The sequence below is a fragment of the Physeter macrocephalus genome, chromosome 14, assembly GCF_002837175.3.
Source record: "Physeter macrocephalus isolate SW-GA chromosome 14, ASM283717v5, whole genome shotgun sequence".
NCBI classification, from domain to species: Eukaryota; Metazoa; Chordata; class Mammalia; order Artiodactyla; family Physeteridae; genus Physeter; species Physeter macrocephalus.
In genome coordinates, this window is record NC_041227.1 from 17,628,934 (window position 1) to 17,652,592 (window position 23,659).

A 23,659-nucleotide genomic window follows, 5' to 3' on the forward strand; every position below is an offset into this window, starting at 1 on the left:
TTTTAATAGCCCCAAAGTGAAACTCTCCTAAATGCTCATTAATAGTAAAATGGATAAAGTGTGGTATATTCACATCTTAGGATACTATATATAAATAAATATGAAATAACTGCTGTTAAAGTAATAAGCATAGGTGAATTCCACAAACCTATGTTGAGTGAAAGAAACCAGCCAAAAAATACATATTGTATGCTTCAATTTACTTGAAGTTCAAAAACAAAAAAATTAATCAAGACCTTTAGAATTCAGGGTCCTGGTTATCTTTGGGAAGGAAGGAAGGGTAGCAATTGTAAAATGGTATGAGGGGAACTTCTGGTGGGGTATCAAAGGTATTTTTCTTAACTTTGGTGGTAATCACATATTTATCATTATTTTGTGATAACTCTGAACTCTGCACATATGATCAGAATATAATTATGTGTATATGCTACTTTTATTTTTAAAAGTTATGAAAAATAAGGCTTATCACGAAAAAAGATAAAGTGAGAATTCTAAGTCTGTTCTTTTTATGAGTAATGAAAAATTTTAAAATATTTTAAATGAAAATTTTAAATTAATAAGTCTTTATGCATCATTACAATAACCAGATTAATTTCTCTAGTGAGGATGTTTCTTCACAAAATCATCTATCACTCCTGTAGTCAGTCTTTTTTTTTTTTAATTTTTAAATTTTATTTCTTTTTTTTTTTTAACTTTTTGTCTGCGTTGGGTCTTCGTTGCTGCACGCAGGCTTTCTCTAGTCATGGCAAGCAGGGGCTACTCTTCGTTGCGGTGTGTGGGCTTCTCATTGCGGTAGCTTCTCTTGTTTCAGAGCATGGGCCCTGTGGCGCGTGGGCTCAGTAGTTGCAGCGCGTGGGCTCTAGGGTGCGCGAGCTTCAGTAGTTGTGACACGTGGGCTCAGTAGTTGTGGCTCGCAGGCTCAATAGTTGTGGCTCGCAGGCTCTAGAGTGCAGGCACCGTAGTTGTGGTGCGTGGGCTTAGTTGCTCCACGGCATGTGGGATCTTCCTGCACCAAGGATCAAACCCATGTCCCCTGCATTGGCAGGTGGATTCTTAACCACTGCACCACCAGGGAAGTCCACTCCTGTGGTCTTTCCCCACCACTCACTCATTTCTTACCACTTGATTATCTAGTTTCCATTTTCATTAGTCTAGTGAATTTAATTTTAGTAGTTGAATCCAGTCTCAGTTCACATGCATCTTTTCTTCAGTTTGTAGGTGTCCAGCCTATATTAATATCTACCAAAGTAGATTTGAGAGCAAAGAATATTGCCAGTAATTAAGAAGTTCATTTCATAATGATAAAAAGGGACCAATTAATCAGGAGGACATAGCAGTTGTAAATGTTTATACACTGATATCAGAGGCTCAAAATACATGAAGTAAAAACTGATAGAATCGCAAAGAAAAATAATTCATATTTATAGTTAGATTTTACTACCTCTTTCTCAATTGATAAGCAGAGAGAAAATCATTAAGGATATAGAAGACTTTGAACATCATCAACCAACCTGATTTAATTGACATTTATAGAATATTACGCTCAACAGTAAAATACACGTGGAACATTTGCCAAGATATACCATATTCTGGGCCCAGGCCTTCTCCTTGAAACCAGCTTCCCTTGGCTTTCCACTTTTCTGGCCACCTTTTTCATCTTCTCATTCCAGTTCACAGAGTGATTCTCTAAGTCTTTGGCTGTCTTCCTCTGCCACCTCTCTTGCCATTTATCCTTCTCTCACGTTCCATTTCCAGTCTCCCTGAACTTCTTTTCAGTTCCCCAAACACAGCATGTCTTCTGAATACTCTAGGTTTTAAAATATGCTGTTACTGATTCTGGAATACTCTGTTGCCCTCTTAAGAACATTCTTTTAGTTGCAGCATAGAGTTTACTTCTTTCAGCCCTCCACCCTCATATTAAAGTGCCATTTTTATGAGTTCTCTCGCACCTTGAATATATCCCTATCACAGTAATTACCAGTTGTGGTGGTGTTGTAATTGTCTCTTTACTTTTTTCTGTGTGCCCTATTAGACTCTTGAGGTCCCTTGGAACAATGTTGGGGTCTGTTGTATTCATTTTACATCCTCAAAGCTTAGTATAGTACCTGGCAGATAGGTGGTACTTAGTAGTGTATGTTTTTTGAATCAATGAGTGGTTGACCTATGGTTACACCAGTTACCATCTTCTCTCTCCTTTTCACATATTCTCAATTCTATAGGATGGTTCCCTTTGGCCATCCCACATTTCAAATACCTGTTTTGTGTGTGTGTGGTGAAATATGCATAACATAAAGTTTGCCATTTTGAAGTGGCATTAAGTACATTCACCATATTGTGCAGCCATCCCCAGTATACATCTTCAGAACTTTATCATCATCCCAAATAATCTCTGAACCTCTTAAATAATACCTCCTCATCCCCGCTTCCCCCCATCCATTAGCAACTTCTATTTTCTATCTCTGTGAATTTTTCCACTCTAGCTACCTCATGTAAGTGGAATCATAAAATATTTGTCATTTTTGTGTCTGGCTTATTTTCCTTAGCATAATGTTTTCAGGGTTCATCCATTTTGTCAAATATCAGAATTCCATTCCTTTTTATAGTTGACTAATATTTCGTTGTACGTCTACCACATTTAAAAAAAATTCATTCACCTGTTGATGGATACTTGGGGTTGTTTTCTACCTGTTGGCTATTGTGAATAATGCTGCTAAGAACATGGGTGTACAAGTATCTGTTTGAGTCCCTGCTTTCAATTCTTTTGGGTGTATAGTTAGGAGTAGAATTGCTGATCATGTCAAACAAGAATTATCTTGCTTGCCATTTTATGATGTGCTAGGTGATGTGAAGTGCCAAAAAATGTGAGATAGTCTTGACCATGAAGAACTTCATCATCTGAGGAAAATGCTTACAGATCAGATGAAGAAAAACTAATTTTCATGTTACCTGAAATCTGTCCAAAAAGGTTATTATTTAAACCATAAGCTTTTTTTTTTTTTTTTAAGTTGAGAATTACGTTTTATTTGACGGACTTGCTGAGGACTTAAGCCTGGAAGACAGCCTCTCAGATGACTCTGAGGGACTGCTCTGAAGAGGTAAGGGAGGAGCCAGGATACATAGGAGTTTTTGCAAGAAACCAGGTAGTAGGAACGTCAAAAGATTATTGTTAATTAAAGAAAAACAGGGACTTCCCTGGTGGTCCAGTGGTTAAGACTCCAGCCTTCCACTGCAGGGGGTGTGGGTTCAATCCATGTAAACCATAAGCTTTTAAAAATGGATCTCTTGGGCTTCCCTGGTGGCGCAGTTGTTGAGAGTCCGCCTGCCGATGCAGGGGACACGGGTTCGTGCCCGGGTCCGGGAAGATCCCACATGCTGCGGAGCGGCTAGGCCCGTGAGCCATGGCCGCTGAGCCTGCGTGTCCGGAGCCTGTGCTCCGCAATGGGAGAGGCCACAACAGTGAGAGGCCCGTGTACCACAAAAAAAAAAAAAAAAAAAAAGTATCTCTTACTCTCTGACACATCTTACTTCACCAACCATAATTTGCAATTGTGATGGGAGAAAAGATTAGGTAGAAGTGGCATAAAAGGCTTTGGGACATAAATTTGGCCCTCTCCTGTTTTACCAGAATCTCATTTTTAAAAATAAAGGATGTAATTTTGGCATCATTTTTCTTGAAAAGTCCACAATGGTTTCTTGCCTGTATCTAGGAGAAGGCCTCTGGTCTGGTCTATCCACTTAGGTCTCATGAGATCTTGACTAGGTTATCTAACCTTCCTCAACTGAGCTTTCTCATCTTCCTTAGTTTCCTCATATTAATACATGCTTCAGAAGGGACCCTGGGAGTCAATAAGTATGAAAGCTCTTTAACTGTGATCTGCTCTAGAGATGTGAAGAGATAATAATTTGTACATCTATTAAAAGCATACTTTTCCAAGATTATAGCATAGGCAATCAGGAATTTGTTCTACGCAATTTTGTGCCTTTTAATATTTTCTTCATTTTTAATCAGAATACTTGAGAAAACAGTAGCCTATTTGCCAAAAGGCATTGGAAGAACCTGCTCTGAGTTTCTGTTTATATATGACCGAATCTAGCCCTGGATCTCTAATTCACATGTGAGTAAGTTGAAGACAGTTTAACCAGATGATGTGTTGTAAGCAGACTTTTAAATGCTTCCTGTTTTGACCTCTCCTGACACACTACCTCTTTGCAACAAAGCAAGTGTGTTGGTTATGGTCCAGTAAAATCCTGTACACTGTGTTCCTTTTTAAGTGACTTCTGATCTTAACGGTAGTTTTGGGTTTCTTCATTTTTCTTCTTAGCACATTAAGGAAACCTTGAGTATTGTTTAATCACCTCTGAAGTCCAGAATAATTAAGATGTAGCATGTTCTGTTCCAAAATGCTTCACTTTATTTTAACACTTTGCTCATCAACCCTGCCTAATTTTGTGGCTATCTATTATGAGGAAACAAGTTCTACAGTAATGTGTTTCTGTATTCCCTCCTTCTCTGCTAGATATTAGCATCAGTCATTTTTCATTAGGCTACACTTAGGACCCAAATCCAGGAGGCCTCTTTGTCCTGCATAGTAATATGTACTGCATATTTGGAGTGTCGGAGGATGGGAAACAAGCCTTTCAGAGATAGAATAGGATTTAGACCTACCTCTTAGGAGAGCCCATCTTATTCATATGCTTTCTCCTTTTATTATTCTAATTCAAGGTGCAAAATAGGGGAAGAGGTGTTAAAGATCATTCCACCTCATCTCTTTTTTGTGTGGACATGAGTCTGACGTGACACGCCCAGAGTCACATGGCGGGTGGTAGCAGAGCGAGGATGAGAGACCAGGGCTTCTGAGTTCTAGTATGATTTTTCTCCCACTGCATTATTCCTTCCAGTAAAAAACAAAACATAACAAAACAGTCTCCCTCCCTAAGAAAGGTTAGTTGTGTTGCTAAACTATCTGTGTTTAAATACAAGCATCTCTCTCTCATATGCATATTGTAGGCAGCTTAGGTTTTAAAATGCCAGATCATTTCAGGCGCTGCCTCTTTCTTTGGGCCCCAAATCCCTAAAGTTTTTGGCATTAGAAGTATTAATCTCATTAAATTCTGACCCTGTGAAAACCCCATCTCTGACTCTCTGGCCTATAACATCACAGGAAGTTTCTACCAAAGTCAAATAAAAATAATTTCTTCTGTTATTTGTCTCTGATACTGCTTCTTTCCATTACCGTTGATATTTAGCACTTGAGGTCCTTTAAAGCAATATATAAATCCTCTCTAAAGAAATAAAAGGAATACTCTTACCAGATGCTGAGGAATCACTGGACTTGTAGGATCTCACCAGATACTTCTCTTGAAAGGTTGCATTCTTAGCATAAATTATCTTTAATACTAGACCTCTTATATATACAACATCATTAAAAGCAATTGGGGGGGAGGCTTGATTTTAGAAAACAAAGGACTGTCACATGTGAAACATAAGATTTCTCCTGCTAGCTTTTGACTGTGTGCATCTCTTGTCATTTTTAAACCTGACACTCAGGGTGGAGTGACAATTTTGTGGAAGGCCAGGGAAGATAGAACTACTGTGAAATAGTAAGGGAAGTGCTTTTCCAGCCACATTGGCAGTGCTAATTTATACAGTCAGTGTGAGAATAAGGATGCTTTTGGTTTCTGCTTTCCCTTCAGTTCCAAATCCTACCTGAATTAGAGTTGAGAGAACATAGGCTCGTAGGGAAATGCACTGGAATTAAGCAACGGTTCTCAGATTAGGGGCAGTTTTTCTGAAAGTAATCACATTTAAAAGATGTGTTTACTGCTTTTTTTGTGAGCTGTTGCTGACCCTCCGTTTATCTACATGTCCCTATATCAACCTGTCTGGGGGAAATGGACAGTTAACATAGGTAAATAGAGAAGATTGGGTAGTTTAGAAATGAGAAAACTGAGTACCACCACCATTCACATGGGAGTCAATGTGATGTAGTGGAAAGCACACTAAAATAGAAGTGGAGAGGCTAGGTTCTATCATTTACTAGCTGTGTGTCCTTATCCAAGCTGCTTAACTTCTGAGTCTTTTCCCATTTTGGTTGAGTGTTGATAGCAATACTAGCCTGGTCAAGCTTTCAAGTGTGTTGGGGGAGAATTCAATGTAATTATGCAGATAGAAGCTCTTTGGAAACTAACATACTCAGTAATTGAGATTATTATGATTACCACAAAGCCTGGTAGAATATCATTCAGATAAATTGAAGCTGTTGATTTTGGTAGTTAAATCTAATTTAGTAGTTACTTATTGATAACATCTATTTTGGTGCCCTGGTTTTCAATGATATCTAGCCCTATTATAATGACCTACAGTCTTTTTTTTTTTAAAAGATTTCATGGTGGAAAGGGTATTTGAGCTAGCCATGGAAAGATGGTTAAGATCTTGTCAAGGGAAGGTGATGGCTAGAAAGAGTGACATTCCAGACATCGAGAAAAGCATAAACAAAATATGGAAGCATTGTAATGTACTTTGCTCTGGGAAGAATCCAGTTAGGTGGATGCCTGGGTTAACAGGATCAGTTAGAAAACGAGGGCTCCAAAAAGTTGCTTGAGGCAAAACTATTAAGTGCTATTTTAAGAAGCTGGGACTTGATTCTAAAGGAGCAAGAAGCCTTTGAAAATAGTTGAGAAAGGGAAATATAGGACTTAGCCACAAGTGGCATGAGGGAGTCTAAGAAAAAGGTTTCCTAGCTTGGATAACTGTGTGACTGTTTACCCCATTAGTAGAGATAAAGAACTTAGGGGAGGAATGGGAATTCAGAATGTGTATCAGCTTTGGCATCTTTGAGCACATCCCTTTATCTGCTCTGGCGTGCAAACAAAGGATTAAATAATTTCTAAGATTCCACTCAACTCCCAAGTTTTAATAATTCTTGGGATTTCATTTAGTAACCTATTAATGGTGGATGAGCAATGAGAAATCTTCATTTCTCAGAGCCTTGCAGAAACTAGCTGCTGCATTTTTTCAAGAGGCAACTTTTGAATTTACCTCCTAGAATGTTTAATTGAGCAAACATTATTTAAGCTCTAATTGTCTGCTTTCCTTTGAAGGGTTTCCTCCTTTCACAGCTTGGAATCTTTCTAGGCTCTCCCATAGGAATCCCCTGTGACTCCATTGGCTGCAACCTGCAGGGGTCTGCTGCCTTGAGGAAGTGGGCAGGTTGCTGGAATGAGTTTGTTCTCTTAGCCATTAGTGGCTAGGTCCTATTCGCAGAAGATAAAGAGGCTTCTTCTCCCCTTAGCAGTGTTTCGTTTTTGCTTTGTTTGGGGGAGTAAGGCACCAGAGTGGTCAAATGCATGACTGCCTGAGTTTAAATCCTAGTTATTGTTCGTTAGATGTATTTCCTTGGGCAAGTTACTGAACCTTCCCGTGTCTCAGTTTCCATATCTGTAAAATGAAAATACTTACCTCAGTTTTGTAATGGGGATTAAATTGCTTAGAAGAGTGCCTGGCACTTGGTGCTGTTTAAGTATCTGTTAAATATTTTTATTGCTGATAGAGGACAGACCATTGTTTTAGTTTTCTTTAACAAATTTAAATGGTTTCCCATAGCCAACATCCTAGCTTCCGAGAATATCAGACACAGGGTTTTTTCCTAAAGAGGCAGCAAATGCCTTCTTGCAGAAAGAGCAGAAAGAAAATATTTTCACTCTTGGCTTCCTACTGCCATCCCCCTATTTCCACCCTCTCTCCCATTCTTCTTCCTAAGTGCCTAGGGGGGAACCCTGGTCAACCCTCTCTTTTGTCTGCTCAGGTCCAACAAGAGTCTCACTCAAGAGGTGACTTTGAATCTTCCCATTTACTCTGTTTGGCATTGACTTTTGCTTGTCTAGGCTCTGATGTTAGGTAGATCTTTTCCCCAGACAGACATGAGCCCCGAGCCAAGGAGTCGGCTTCTGTGTATAGCCAGTAATTGGATGTTTTCTCTGTGAGTTCCTGATGATGAAATTCATATTTCATCCAAGAGTATGACCATTTCAGAGGTTCTAGGAATGCCAGCTACTGTCTGTATTTTGGCCTTCAGTGTACCCCAGACTAAACTCATTCTTAAAATGTATTTGTTCTTCAGATCTTTGGGTTTCCTTACTGTGGTCATTATTAAGCTTTTCTTCTAGTTTATTTTTCTTATTTAGCCCCACTGAAGTTTCTTCAATATTACAGTCACCTGTACTGCTGCCCCAAACTGGCCAGTATTGTAGTCCTCAGTTATATTTAAAACCCATTTTGTGACTTTTACATATTGTGTCTGTTGTGTATGGAAAAGTAGCAGGATCAGTATAAAGACATGGGTAATGTCTCTTTTTTTTTCTTTTAAATAAATTTATTTATTTATTTTTGCCTGTGTTGGGTCTTTGTTGCTGTGCACGGGCTTTCTTTAGTTGCAGTGAGTGGGGGCTACTCTTCGTTGCAGTGCGTGGGTTTCTCACTGCGGTGGCTTCTCTTGTTGCAGAGCACGCGTTCTAGGCACACAGGCTTCAGTAGTTGTGGCACATGGGCTCAGTAGTTGTGGCTTGCGGGCTCTAGAGCTCAGGCTCAGTAGTTGTGGCACACAGGGTTAGTTGCTCCGCGGCATGTGGGATCTTCCCAGGCCAGGGCTCGAACCCGTGTCCCTTGCATTGGCAGGCAGATTCTTAACCACTGTGCCACCAGGGAAGCCCTGGGTAATGTCTCTTAAATCAGGTAGTCAGCATATGAACTCCTCTTCTGCACTGGACAGAATTTCCATCATCTCACTATCATAAGTGGAAAGGTGCTGCCCTTTAAGCCAGCGTGAAAGTCAAGCCAGTTTTAAGTCTTTTGGGAAAAGAGGTACATGTTAGGAAATCCTGAATGGTGATGAGTCAGCCTAACTGATCCAGATTGGCTGCATTTTCTACCACTGGCCAGATTCTGCTTCTGATTTCCATGGCGCAGCCTTGGACATGCTTCTGTATGATAGGACTTTGACCCCCAAGTGCATCTGCTACTTACTTCAGGTAGATTCCTAGGAAAGACTACCACTGAGGCTCGCTCTTTGGCAGCACTTCTGTCGGCGTGGGGTTATGGATGAGGGGTAGGGCTCCCGGTGCTCTGCTCTCTATTTCTGAAGGCAGGGACAGGAACAGCACCTGACACGTAGATATGATGTTAGCATTGTGTTCAAGAGACTTAATAGGGCTTCATAAACCCGTATTTCTAATAGTCCCCAATGGAATGCATTGTACCACAAGATGTTCCTTAACTCTGAATCACCGGAACTCACTTAGTCTAAAAATCTAAACTTGTTCTCTCATATCTAAACAGTTGGGAATAGAAGAGAGTGAGTTGCCTTTGGAAAGTCAAGTGATAGTTTCATCTCATTTTGGTCTTTGTGATTAATTATGACCTACAAAGGGGTTATTACTCTAGCAGGAACTTTGAATTTCCTGAATAGATTTCCCTCTGGTTAGCAGGCAGAGGAAGTACTGACTTTTTTCACTTTCCTGGGGTGGCCTGGGTACTATCTCATTGCCATGTCATTTGTTGACTTCTTTTCCCTGATCTCTGTTTGGTGTGGCAATGAATAGCAAGGCAGAAAACTGGAGGCCTATGTGTATACTTATGGTGCCCATGCTGTGATTGCCAGAAGGCCAGAGAGCCAGTTTTCTAGTGAAACAGACTAATGTTCTAAGAATTGCTTTCATTGAGAAAGACAACAAGGGGGGTGGGGGTGGGGGAGGCGTGGAGGTGGAGCATAAAGGAATAAGGAATATAGAGCATTCCTAAACTTAGATTCCTAAGTCAGCCATTTAGAGTTTCATGGGAAGACAAAATGAGAAGTAGCTGTCCCAAGGGTTTTATCATTTCAGATATCCTAGATCTCTATTCTAGAAAGTTTCCACTGATGGTAAAATAAAGTTTTGATCTTATACATCAAATCTCAGATTGGACATGCATTTGTCTCTAACAACACCAGGCTAAAGACTTTGAACCACTAGCTCCTCTGTTTCTAAATCAGTCTAAGGGGATAATAAAGCCTACTTCACACCGGTGTTGTGAGGACTGAACGAAATAACGTATGTGAAAGCACTGAGCAGCACAATGCTTGCTTAGATTTTTCTTTTTTCTTAGTCTAGGGAGGGATGTATATCCACCCATTAATATTATGGATGTAATTGTTCCACATTTTTTGCTTTTAGGCAGAAACTTCTGTAGATGACCATTAATTCCTCTTACAGTTAATGTTCAAAACAAAACAAAAACTGAAACTTCAGTGCTTGTGTATAGAATAGTAAGCTCAGGCATTTTGCTGGTAGTATCAAAACCATGGGCCTATGATTTCATATATGTAAACTCCTAAAGAATCAATTGCATCTTGGCAACTTTGTTTTTCCACCATTCTAAAGCTGGAAGAATTAATGAGAACTGGAAGTAAGAGTGTTATTGTAATCGGGAGCCATTTTGTACAAAATAAAGGATAAATTTGTTTATAAAACATTGCGTTTTGGTAAAAACAGATTATGAGAGCGAGCACATTGAGTAGAGAGTGACATCATAATAATGCTGAGAATAAAAAGCATGGTGGGAAAAATTGATCATCATGTGCTTCCAAGCATACTAGAGTTAAAAAGAAAAGTGTGCTCATATAGAAATTTGTTATTTTTCAGTGTGTGGCACATCTAAATAACAACGTAATGAGAACAACATACAGGGAGGAGTACATCAACCAAGGAAAGTGGACATTGCTTTATTTTCCATCTGTGGTAGTTCTGGGTCTTCCCTAAATCTGTAGTCCTGTTTATACTAGTCCCCCTGCCCTCCTGGCTGGATTTCATAGAGTTTCTGCTGATTTATTATCCAAACTCCTATCTTTAGTTGGGGCTCCTTTTGTGCCCAGAGATGTGAGTGATAGCGATGCTCTCCTGATCCACATTCTGGGGCTCTCACCTAACTGGTCGCCATCATTTGTTTCTCCCTTTTTGGCCTTTGATGTAGCTGAGTATGCTAGCCAAATCTCTTTAGAACAAACTTCGCGGGATGGTTGTAACCTAATGAGCTCATTGCTGGTAAAATCTATTTTTTTTCTCCTGGGCTGAAGGTGGTAAATGTGACAGATAGGAAATACAGCCTCTGGTGGGAAAGGCAAGAGCCGATGCTGCCTATAGGTTTGACTGTCCCTGTCAGCTGGGGTTGCTGTCAGCTGTCCTGTGTCTGGGGTGACCCCCAACTCATAGCACTTGAATTCATGCTCTCTTTTGTTAACTTGTGGAATATATTGACTGCTGAGGTGAGCAAGGTCCCTAAACCTCCTGCCCAGTGTACTGAAGAAAATAGTCATCCAGTGTTCACCTTAAAATACAGCTTGTGATTTTTGCTCTTTAGTCCTTGTCTACATGCATGTTTTTATATAACTGCAGTCATGTAATATATTCCTTTTTTCCATTTGTGTCATAAACATTTTCCATGTATATTTGTAGGACTCACAAATTATAGCATAACAGCTACATAATGATAATGATAACTGTGATGTATATATAGCTTTGATATATCACAGTTTCCCCCTCTTGTTATTTACCAAGGCTGTATCTGGTTTCTTGGTGCTTTTTTGTTTGTTTATTTGTTCTTGTTTGTTTTTTGTCATGGGAGGCATCAAAATGAACATCTCTCTGTAATGTTTTACCCAGAGAGAAATCTCCAGGAGCTAGACCCAGGATATGAACACTTTAATGGCTCTTGTTTTGTAATGTCATATTTTGTTTTCCAGAGAAGCGGCACCTTTTTACAGTGCTACCAGTGTGCCCACAAACCCCTTTAAAAGCAAGGCTTTAAATGTTTAGCACAGGAAATGCCCTTGCTTTTAGATGGATCTTTTCTTATTCTGAGGAAAGAACCAAGCAGGATTTATAAGCCCTAGCTAGAAAAGCTAGAAGTGACTAGCTTTTCCTAAGCTGGCAGGAAATACTGACTGTGTTGGGTTGCTGACTTCACAAAGCCCTGGCGTGGCTACATTTGTGATATGTCTCACATCTGGCACTGAGCCACCAAATGATTTTTGGTGAACTGTTTTTACCTCCTCACATCAGATGTGAGAGCTCGAGTTGGAGCTTTCATTATAGTTTTCTGCTGGTAGAATGTTGTAGAAATACAGTGGGTTTGCTGTATAGTCTTAGTAACTTAAAAAAATGGCCTGGTATGTTTAGAATGACTATGTTTTTTCTATTTGATTCCTTTGCTCCTTTGAAAAAATTAAAACATTAAGCAAGATAAAGAAAGTCTGATGTAGCCAAGAGCCTCTACTTGAACCTTCTGTCAGGACTATTTATTTAAAGCATTGTAAGTTTCCATGGTTCATGTTATCTCAGGGTGTCTTGTGAGTTAATCTTGTGATACGAACCCTGTGGTCCCTATTGTGTTTGTCCCTACTCTGCTAACTGTTTGTGCCTTATTTTTCACAGTGAACATAAAGATTCTGAAAAGAAACACAAAGAGAAGGAGAAGACCAAACACAAAGATGGAAGTTCAGAGAAGCATAAAGACAAACACAAAGACAGAGACAAGGAAAAACGAAAGGAGGAAAAGGTACAGAACTTTCCAGTGGGGAATGAAGAGGTGTGGGATGTACTTTTCATTTTGCTTACCTGTAAAAGCAGGTATTGAAAGTACCTTCATTGACTAGTAAGATTCCCTGGCCTTTGAGTGAAAAAGTTCTGTGTCAGGAGACGTCAGAGCCAACCAGAGTCTTAAACTATGAAAACCAAAGCCCTTTACCACTGTATTTCATGCACCAAACCTATCCATATCATTACCTTACTTTATATGGCAAATGGATAAATTGAGGGATGTAGGGTTTCTGGGAAAGTCAGTTTTCTTTCATGGGGGAAATTAATTCTGCTAGCCAAATCTCTGTAGAACAAACTTTGTAGGATGCTTGTAACCTAATGAGCTCATTGCTGGTAAAATCTGTTTTTTTCCACCTGGGCTGAAGAAGGTGGTACATGTGACATGTACATCTGGCTGTAAATAAGTAGTAGTACTGTGCATAGACTTTTAAAAAAAGTTTTTATATTAGTTTCTAAAAAGGTAATGCTGGACGGACTTGCTAAATTCAGACAATATGAAATAGGGAATAATAGTGAGAAATACATCTCCCTTTTACCCTCAAATCACTGTCGTCTATCTTTCCCTTTCTGGAGACAGCCACTGTACTATTTTTTGTATTCTTCCATTGGTACCCTCTGTGTGTGTGTGTGTGTGTATGTATATGTATTCCTCTGTGTGTGTGTGTGTGAAGATTTTTGTAATGTCTGGAAAGTTGAAGGAGGGCAAACGTAAATATACTTTGCCTAAATCAGAGAAGATAGGAAATAAAGTACTCCTTTTTGTTTTGTTTTGGTTTTTTATTTCCTGTCTTCACTGCTGAGGGCAAATCCTTGAAAGGTGGAGTATATTTATTGAGGGAGAGGGACCTACCATCATTTAAAGGTAAAAAGCCACCATTTTGAAGGGAAGCATTTCTCAGTAAATTGGACAGTTCATCTGAAGAATTGTAAAAAAGGAGTCTTAGAAAAGTGTCAAGACCTTTGGTCCACCTGTTTAGTTTTGCTAACAAGAAGAGTCAGTCTGAGATCAAGATGCCCCAAGAGTGGAAGCCAGATCATCTCAAGTAAGGTAGAGGCTTCTTCAAGGTTAGTCCTTTTAAGGTACTAATCAGTTACTGTTGTTTTACCTTTCAGATTAGAGCCTCTGGGGATGCAAAAATAAAAAAGGAGAAGGAAAATGGCTTTTCTAGGTAAGATTCCCCTGCTGCCTTGGCTTCTCTTTCTCTGTGTGCGTCCAGTAGGCCAGCTGCCCACGTTACAGTGTTGTCTGATCTTACCTAAAATGCACTGACTGGCCACCTCCAGGTTTTCGAGGAAGTTGGCAGTGAAAGGACTTGGTCTAAGCCAATGTGAGCATTTCTAGAGTGCCATTTAGTGAGACTGACCAGCACATTTTCTAGAAGGCTGTTTTGAGTGGAGAAGGTTGACAGAAAGAAGCTTTTTTAAATTGAGATATTATTTAACATTCCATAAAATATACCCTTTTAAATGGTACAGTTTATTGGTTTTTAGTATTTCACAAGGTTATATAACCTCCCCATTATCCCTATCTAATTTCAGAACATTTTCATCACCCCCAAAAGAAACTCTATACTTAGTAGTAATTTTGGAGTTCCCTGAAAAACCCCTACTCTGAATTGCCCCTATTCTGAGGCTCATATATAGAAACTAACTTGATTTGCATTTTAGGGACAGGTGTAGATTTGAGTAGAAATATTTTATCTCTTTTCCAGAAGGAAAGGAAAATACAATCTAGAGGTCACTTCTCCTTTACTTTTTGGGGCCATTTTGATTCTGTTTTCCTCATCAGCCTCAACTCCCTAAAATAAGCCCGAATGTCTTCTCTGGTTTCAAAAAAACCAGAACTTATATGATCATATATTCTCACCTGCTCCACTGAATGGCATGATGGATTTACGAGGAGTTGTGAGGAGTATTTGCATTACAGTCCAGGGCAAAGTGTTTTGACAGTTTTGCTTCCTTGAAACTTTGAACTTTCAGTTTCGTTTGAGAACATTTTTGAAAATTGTGCCATTTACTCTGGGTCCCTAGACCAGGGAGAAGCAAGTGCCCTCTTCAGGCATGTTCTGTAACTGTTCTAGGAATGCAGAATAGTAAAATTCAAGAAGCATTAGAGCTCTAATCTGGGCATTCTGATTTCTTAGATAACAGTGACTAAACACAGGGCAACTATTTTCTGCCAGGAGACTGCCTTGAACTTTAAGATATGATTAGACTCTCTGGACTTGGTGTGGAGTCTTGGGTTCAGTTTCAGACTTTCTGGGCTAGACGGTCAGAAGCACACCCTTCGAGGCAGTGGTCTCTGTGTTCACTTTGCTGGACTGCTCTCAAACTTGCATCTGTATCGTGGTAGAGAATCCACATGCTTCACTGGATGGAACAGTTTTCTGGTAATTGTTTTAAAAATTCTTTCTTCAGGCCTACTAACCCTTCCCAAGTGTTTTTAACTTCACTCATGACAGTACTAGGATCTAGCATTTACTTAACTAGTTGGGTAAATGGCAGCATTTCTTTCTTTCTGGTACAAAGCTTTTGGAGATTTTGGACACTTGGGGCTGTGTCAGTGGTTTTCGTCATGGGGAGAAACAGCTATAGAGGTCAGCATGTGGGGAGTGTGCATAAATAAGGAAAGAAAGCTAATCTGTTTAAACATTCAAATTCATATGCAAGCACGGGGATCCAGTATGCCTGGGGTGGGGGCTGGGGTGGCGGGACAGCATTGAAACCCTGTGAATATCCTTTCTTTGGCAGCTAAATCTGGATGCTTATCCCTTGGCCCCCCAGAGATGAGTGGCTTTGTGTCTGGAGGCCATTCCCTTTGCCGAGTTAGTTAGCTTTGTAGATGCTTCTGGCTGTGAGCAGTGCAGTTCCAACAAGATGTGCCAGGCCAGGAAACATCCCAGGCTGTGGTGATTGCTGGTCCCATTGGTTGTTGTTTGTTTGTTTGTTTGTTTTAATGTATTTATTTATTCATTCATTCATTCACTCACTTATTTATGGTTTTGTTGAGTCTTCGTTGTTGCACGCGGGCTTTCTCTAGTTGCAGTGAGCGGGGGCTACTCTTCATTGCGGTGCACGGGCTTCTCATTGCGGTGGCTTCTCTTGTTGCAGAGCACGGGCTCTAGGCATGTGGGCTTCAGTAGTTGTGGCACGTGGGCTCAGTAGCTGTGGCTCGTGGGCTCTAGAGCACAGGCTCAGTAGTTGTGAGGCTACTTAGTTGCTTAGTTGCTCCGCAGCATGTGGGATCTTCCCGGACCAGGGCTCAAACCTGTGTCCCATGCATATATGGCAGGTGGATTCTTAACCACTGTGCCACCAAGGGAAGTCTGGTCCCATTGGTTTTTTAACTTGTTCCTTCCTCTTTTTGGTTCAAGATAGTCATCTAACGGAATCATCTTTTTATATTCAGAAGGCAGAATCTTAACAAAAATAGGACAGGGTACTCTTCTGTGTATAAAGTAAGTAAACCAAAGGAGGAAGTTGAACAGTGAATAGATTTGGCTTAGAATGACTTCAGTTTGTTTTGGGCCTTAAGTTTGGGGAATACATTTTTATTCCTATTTTTGTGAAAGCTATATTTTAGCTTTTGGAGCACTAAAATAATCAGTTCACATCGCTTGAGGGATCAGATACACAGACCCCTCAAATAAGGGGAGGAAACAACTTTGGTTTGTTCCTGTTGTGGTGTGGGTTCCGTTGGCGTAGACAGCTAAGATGTAGTGGAAAGAATCCTGAGAGTGAGGAGTCTGGATCCCGAACCTTGATATTGCCTCTTCATCTGTAATTGAGATCAATACTGTCTACCTCACAGGGTTGTAGTGAGAATTAAGTGAGAAAAAGTGCTCATGGAAAACCTTTTAATATGTACACATGTATGTTGTTATCCTTCCACTAGCTACTTCCCGCTACTTTGCATTACTTATATAATGTAGATGTTCCACCACTCATTAACTAGCAATTTTTTTCTCTTTAGTCCACCATTGATTAAAGATGAACCTGAAGATGATGGCTATTTTGCTCCTCCTAGAGAGGATATAAAGCCATTAAAGAGACCTCGAGACGAGGATGAGTGAGTATTTCTTATTACTTTAATTTTTTTAAACAAAAAGGAGTTGTTTAGACAGTAATACACAGAACAACTGCATTAACTGACTTTTGCTCATTAGGAATTTGTGATTAATAGACTGGGTGACTGATTTCTCTTTGAATTATGAGAAATAGGGTTTCCTAAATAAATAAGTAGTGTGCCTGAGGCTTAAATGGAGAATATATATTTACACTTTTCTTATGTTTTTTCTTATTAAAAAGGTAATGCATATTTATTGTTGGAATTTCAAATAATCCAGAATTCACAAAGAATATTTAAATTATTTAAGTTACTTTAAATTTATCATCACCTACCACAGATCAATTTTCATTGCTGAAGCAGTTTTTCCTAGGATCTGTGCCTGTTAGTACCTTCTGAGTGAAGTTTCCATGTATAGAAGTAATAAAGTTGCTCTTACTTAAAACAGTTATTTGAGACTTATATGTACCCTCTTTCTCAGGTTCAGTCATTGAGGTTAAATCCTGTTCATTATTTTCAGTCTTGCAGAGTTTATTATGTTTTGGGAATCTACAAAGGATTTATGGTAGAAGATGGATGGAAAGGGAGGAGGGAAATACTTAATGATCTCATTTGTATATATTCAGAATTCATAGAGAATTTCTTTCCTCCCCTTTCTTTTCCATTTACTACTTTGTGGTAGCCATTGTTGACCTGTGTGTGTGCTTCCCAGATTTCTACCTTCTAGTGTTGTCTATTTTTGTATGTATCCCTCTACTCCACTTCCCTTCCAGGCCTGCGTGTAGTATAAAGTTGTTTGTTTTGTTCTATATAGGACTATAACTATTGGTCCTTGGTCTGGCCTTCTTTACTTTCTCCATTCCTGTTCTTGACTGTAGAATGCCCAGCCAAGAGTAATAGCAGCCACGCCTGCCTTGGAGGCCGCCAAGAAGAGTTTGGAGGTCCTAATCCTATTGGTGAGAACTACTGAGTCACAATTGTGTTAACTGCGTATTCATGTTCCCCTTTCTAGTGCTGATTATAAACCTAAGAAAATTAAAACAGAAGATACCAAGAAAGAGAAGAAACGAAAACTAGAGGAAGAAGAGGTTAGTAAAGAGACTTAGGCCCTTTGGGGCTTGAGTTTGGAATAGGGAGTTTTCCATAAAATAACTTTTGAAGGCCAAATGGGTTTTAGGAATTTATTGCTTTGTTGTAGAGGAAACACTGGGAAAAACTCTTAAGTGTGTTACAGTGGCTGCGGCACTGTTTTAAGATCTCGGCCTTCCTGGGTGTCTACCCATAGCTATGCTGCCAACTGACATATTCTTGGAGAAACTGTGCTGTCTTCATACATACAGGGGAAGTATTAGCAAGAAATCATATTTTGGCTTACAACCCAGCAGAGTTTTCCCTAGGAATGTTTTTTAGTGCTTTCTTAAATCTAACAAAGCTTGCTCATCACTCATTTTGGGTAACTCTCCCTATTTAAAGTCCTTTAAATGGGTGGCCCTTGGATACAGGATTAAATCCAAGCTCTTTACAACTTCTTCCGATCTGGCCCCTGCATCTTGTGCCTCTTCTCTAATTTACCTTGTTCCAGCCTCACAGACCTCCTTTGTTTCTTTCCATACCAGATTCTTTTGTGCTTCAGGGCTTTATGTAACACATGCTTTTTCTTCTGTCTGAAACACATATACTCTTCCTCTTTTCTTTCTTCTCCTAGCTTATAACCTTCCTTAAAATCTCAGTTTCAATTCAGGTACTTTTCTAAGGGTTCTATTTGATGCTTGTGGTAGATTTAACATATACTAATATGGTTCCTTCTTTTGACACTGTCTATTTCTTGGACTAAAAACTGTGGGCGAGTAATTCAAGAAAAAGATGTCAGAAATTCACAGGGGTCTTAATCTTGCACTCTCCTAAGAGAAGAAGGGGTTGAGTAAGTTATTAGCTTTGCTGCGTTTGAGGTTAGCCATTGTCTTGGACAAAATGGATTCACAAGTATAAAGTTGATAGCTTGAAGTATTGTCAGTAAAGATAGTGATAGTAAGGGGCAGTGAGTCTTAAAAATGTAATCTATCATAGTAGTAATAATATTAATAATTCAAATTAAATGTACTAGATGCTTACAGTGTGCCAGGCACTATTCTTCACGCTTTATAGGTATCATTTTATTTAATCCTTACAACAGTCCTTAGAGATAAATATTGCTACTATTATCTCCATTTTACACATGCAGAAACTGAGGTACGGAGAGGTTAAATCATTTGCCTGAGGCCACACAGATACCAAGTGGTAAAGCCGGGATTTGATCCCATGTGGTTTGATTCCAGAGCCAGCACACTAGCTGCCATGTTATCCTGCTTCCTGTGGAACTTCGCTGATCCTCCAAATCCACAAGAAGGCAGAAGGAGTGTCTTTAATGAAATCATATTAAGAATATGAATGAGTAGGTGAGCCGTAGAGAGATGATCAGGGCCTGCATTTAGGGAATTGTAGCTTTTCTGACAACTAGCCTGTTCTTGGCAGAAGCTCAAGTGTATAAGAGCCAACTCAGGGAATTGAGAGTGAAATGTTGAGTAGTGAGTATGATAGTCACTCCACTTTCATGTAGATTACCAGTACAGACCAGTCAATAAAGAAATGTAAAACTTTAGCTCTCCATGCGTTCTATATTGCCTTTATGCTTATGTTGCATTTATGTAAAATAATACCTTTCTCTGGGTTTCACAGAGGTTAGTAATAACTGTTAAAACCATTTGGGAGAAAGAATGGTTGACTTCATTTATTTAATTGTCTTAGCAAACCTCTCCCTACAGGGGAGGGGAAAAAAAGCAGGCTGAAAGACTAAATTAATACCCAGTCTTATTGTGGTAGGGACCCCAGATGGCAAGATCAGTCATTAAACCTCACTTGCTGGCTATGGTGTTTCTCATTTCTGGGAATTGTTCTGAAGTCTCCTAGTGACTGATAATCCCATTTTGAGGCTTGAAAACATACGATGTAGCCAGTAGTTTCCTGATGAAACCATCTGCATGCCTGTTCAGAAGCTGTTTAGAGAATGTCTTAACTGAAAAACATTTCCTTTTCCTGTGGTGTGTTTCAGCCTAAACAGTAAACATTATCTGAATTAATGCGATTCTCTAGTATTTTCTCTAACCAGACATACTTACACGTTTATATTCTCCATTCCTATTTTAAACTATGTGTAGTACTGTAGTCTTTCCCCTTCTTTGCACACTGGAGGCCATTTGCTTTCCCTGAGTTTATCTGATTACCATCCTATCATGTGTAGTCCTAGAATGTTTATATATTCCAGCCATTCCCATGAGTCACATTCTATTATTTTTCTGGTAAACTTGGGCTCTCATCATAGTCAATAGCAGTTTTTTGACCTTGAGCAAGTGACAAAACCTGTTTCAGAGTTTCCTTGACTATAACTGGAAGAGGTCAAACCAAACTATAAAGTTCTTTCAAGTTCTGCCATTCTGTAACTGACTTTAAGATGACTCAAAACCATTTTTCATAGCTATATAAAACTTGCTGAATAAAGACTTAAATCATATTGAATAGTTAGGACAAAGGAAAATATTCTTCAGAAGAGTTTAGATTCTGTTAAGCAGGACCCCCACCTGTTGAATAGCACATATTTGTCTGGGTGTGTGTGTGTGTTTGTGTGTGTGTGTGTGTGTGTGTGTGTGTGTGTGTGTGTTTTGAGATTGATCACCTGTATTGATGGATTATACTTGTTTATGTTTGTTCTTTTTCTGTGCTACTGTGACAGCTCATCTAGGGTTACAGTTCAAAGAAATACTACCATGGGAATTGGTAATTGTTGTAGGGCTTCCCAAGTACTTGCTTGCTTACTGCTTCATGACTTTGTGTATGCAAATAGCAGTAATAAAGTATTTCCCCCCCAGGCTCAATCAGAAATTTCCTTTCAAATTATATATTTAATACATTAAAAGTCTCCTGTACCTGTTATTTGATGGTATTAGAAGAGGTTTAAAGATGAGTAGATTTTAAAATAAGTGAGGATAATACACTGGGATTACTCTGTCCCAAACTCCACTGAGGCTAAAAAAATAAAATTTCCCAGTCTCTTCCCCTACAGAATGAATGTTTTTAACTACTTTCTCAGGTAATCATGTATCTGGGAGTTTTAGGAAATACCGCTTTAGAGAAAAGTACCAATAAATTTTTATTCATCTATCAAATTGAGAGTATTGGACTCAAGAACTTCTCCAGTTCTCATATTCCACGATTCCAGTTTTTCTGTCAAATGGCTCCCCAAAACTACTTTGAGAAGTGTAATTGGTCCTAATTTAAGTGCTTTCTCACCATGTTTCTTTGTAGGATGGTAAATTGAAAAAACCCAAGAATAAGGATAAAGATAAAGATAAAAAAGTTCCTGAGCCAGATAGTAAGAAAAAGAAGCCGAAGAAAGAAGAGGAACAGAAGTGGAAATGGTAATATTTCAGCACTGTGTTAAAATGTTAGCTCTTTTATTCTACAACCTAATGAAACAAGAATATTGAGTATTAAAATGAATAGCTTGATATTTGTGGGAGGAGGGAAGTACTTAAAAGAATCTCTCTGGAATAACGTTCTGAAATAAGTTTTGCAGGACCTAGTGAGAACATTAGCTACCTCTTACCCAGTTGGATATCAATACTATGTCCCACCCTATTGAACAGAGTGAACTATAGAAGTCCTATATATATATGGAAATTTAGCATATGAATAAAGTTGCATTTAAAATGAGAGGGAAAAGATGGATTGTTCTATAAATCATGTTGGGGAAATTGCCTATTTGTTTAAAAAAACAAACCTCCACAAGAAAACCTGGGTCAATGTTTTTATAATTGTAGAATAACGAAGACCTTTTGAAGCAAGACATATAAGCAGAGCCATAAGGAAAATATTTATAAATTTGATAAAATTAAAATCTTCTATATGGCAAATCAACAAACTCATGCCATTAAAAAAAAAATCCTAAAGGAAAATATTTGCACTACAATGGGCTAAGATTCCTAATATGAAAAAAAAATGGTCTTTTAAAACAATTAATGAAAGGAATAGTCTGATAGAAAAATGAGGAAAAGGCAACTCATTAAAGAAGATAAATGATTAACAAACATCTTAAAATATGGTGAAACTCACAAGTTGCAAAGAAAGATGCGAAGAAAAATAATAAATGAAACATCTTTTTGTTTAATGTGTCTCAGATTAGGGAAGATTAATAAGTATCAAAACATCTAGGGTTGTAAATATGAGAAAACAGGCATTCTTCACTGTGGAGAGTGAAGATTCAGACAGTCTTCAATGGAGGACAGTTTAGCAATAACAGGTTATTTCTAGATGTTTAGAGTTTTGAAATAAACTTGTATTTTTAACACTGGCTGTTCTTAAAACTTTGTATTTAGCCACTACATCTATACTATACATGATTTGTGTTTATGTTGAAAAAATTCCAGTGATTCAGAGGTATATGAGTTAGAAAAAAATGACACTTCCCTTTCCTTCTTTCTCCCGTTCCCATTTTTCTTTTCTAGCTTTGAGGTAACCACTATTTGTAGTTTGGTATGTAGAGTTCCAGACCCATTGGTATGCATTTACTCTATGGCTTTTGTAATAGAGATCAGTAATCTCACCAGTACCTCTGAGCAAAGGGGAAACATTAGTGTCCAGAGAGGTGGCTGAGAGGAACAGAGCTGCAGTGGCAGAAAGGCTCAGCACAGCTGTGCAATCGGCATTGTTGGTGTGGACATATGTGGGGTTAAAAAAGGAAAGTGTAAAGGAAAAATATAGAGCAAAGGAACTCTGGGCCTTTCTGGGGTCGGTCAGAAAACTAAAGAACATGTGTTTTTATTTTCCTCATTTTTATTTCATTTTTTTCCTTTGAAATTAAAGTTTTTAGTGATGGAATATTGAAAGGTTTTTATGACCTTTAATAAAAACTTTTTTTTTAAGATGAAGTGATCCTATAAATCAGGGGTTATTATTGGGAGTGGTGAGTTAGTAATTTGTCAGTTTGTTATGTCTCTCTGGGTTCTGTGGTTGGGTGCTCAGTAAGTTTATTGAGTGAACAAGGTACTTTCTTTGTCATCACAGGCTCTCTTTTGCCTTCCCCCTTCCTTTGGAGCCCTGGCTCTTACTGAGCCTGGAAGCAGATGTACTCTTTTTCTAGTCCAGCCTTTTGTGTGTGGAATTAGGTATCCCTGAAGGGTCTAATAGCCTAATTTTGCTTCTGTGGTTGAAATTCTTGTCAGTGTTACCACACTTTAATTCTGAGAGACTTGTGACCTATGGTTTTTATTCTTGTTTTGGTTTAAGTGGGACCATTGAAGATGGTAGGTTTGAGGCTGAGTAATCTTTGCTACAGCCTCCAGTGCATGCGTTTCTCAAGTCTGGTTGTTAAATCGTGTGCATTCTTAAGCACAGTGCTTGAAGTTACCACTGTAAGTTTTTAGAAGTAGAGAACAGGAATGACTGGCGTCTTAATCTGTCGCTTGCCCTTTCCTGCTGTCACTGTAGGCTTGCCTGTTAGATTCTGAAGTCGGTGGTCCAGTCCTCAGTGACTGTCACTGAGAGCCTAGTCAGTGAACTTAAATGGCAGATACTCTCATTTTTACTACCTCTCTAGCTATCTCACTAAAAGAATTAACACCCTTTACCAGTTTGGTAAATGTGTAGATCTTTTGCTTCCCGCCCCCTCCAGAGTAATAGACTTATTCATGTGAAAAAAACAAGCCAACTTTGAGCCTTTTCTCCCTCCTTGGTAATTTTGGGAATGGGAAAATGGTCGGGATCCCTGTGGGTTTCTTTACTGTGTCACATTTTCTCCATGGAAACAATGTTACAAGTGGTGGCAGTATGCTCAGGCTCATTCACAGAAACCTATTAAACCCAGCTCCCCCTATTTTTTAAAAATTTTTTAAATTTTAAATTTATTTTTTATTATTTTTAATTAATTTGTTT

General features: G+C 38.9%; 1 protein-coding gene and 1 long non-coding RNA gene across 2 annotated transcripts in view; one reads left to right on the top strand and one right to left on the bottom strand.

Moving 5' to 3' along the window:
* Window positions 1-8,625: 8,625 nt before the first annotated feature.
* LOC102993168 (uncharacterized) overlaps window positions 8,626-23,659 on the bottom strand; it is a 56,114-nt gene continuing 41,080 nt past the window's right edge. The window contains exon 4 of the long non-coding RNA XR_008619433.1: window positions 8,626-9,159. This is a non-coding gene — a long non-coding RNA (uncharacterized lncRNA). The remainder of the gene's footprint in view (window positions 9,160-23,659) is intronic.
* The window catches only part of TOP1 (DNA topoisomerase I), a 41,261-nt gene continuing 32,604 nt past the window's right edge, over window positions 15,003-23,659 (top strand). Inside the window, exons 1-4 of the mRNA XM_055090940.1 lie at window positions 15,003-15,020; window positions 16,604-16,699; window positions 17,709-17,784; window positions 21,035-21,147. The gene's annotated coding sequence lies outside the window, so the exon portion shown is untranslated. The remainder of the gene's footprint in view (window positions 15,021-16,603; window positions 16,700-17,708; window positions 17,785-21,034; window positions 21,148-23,659) is intronic.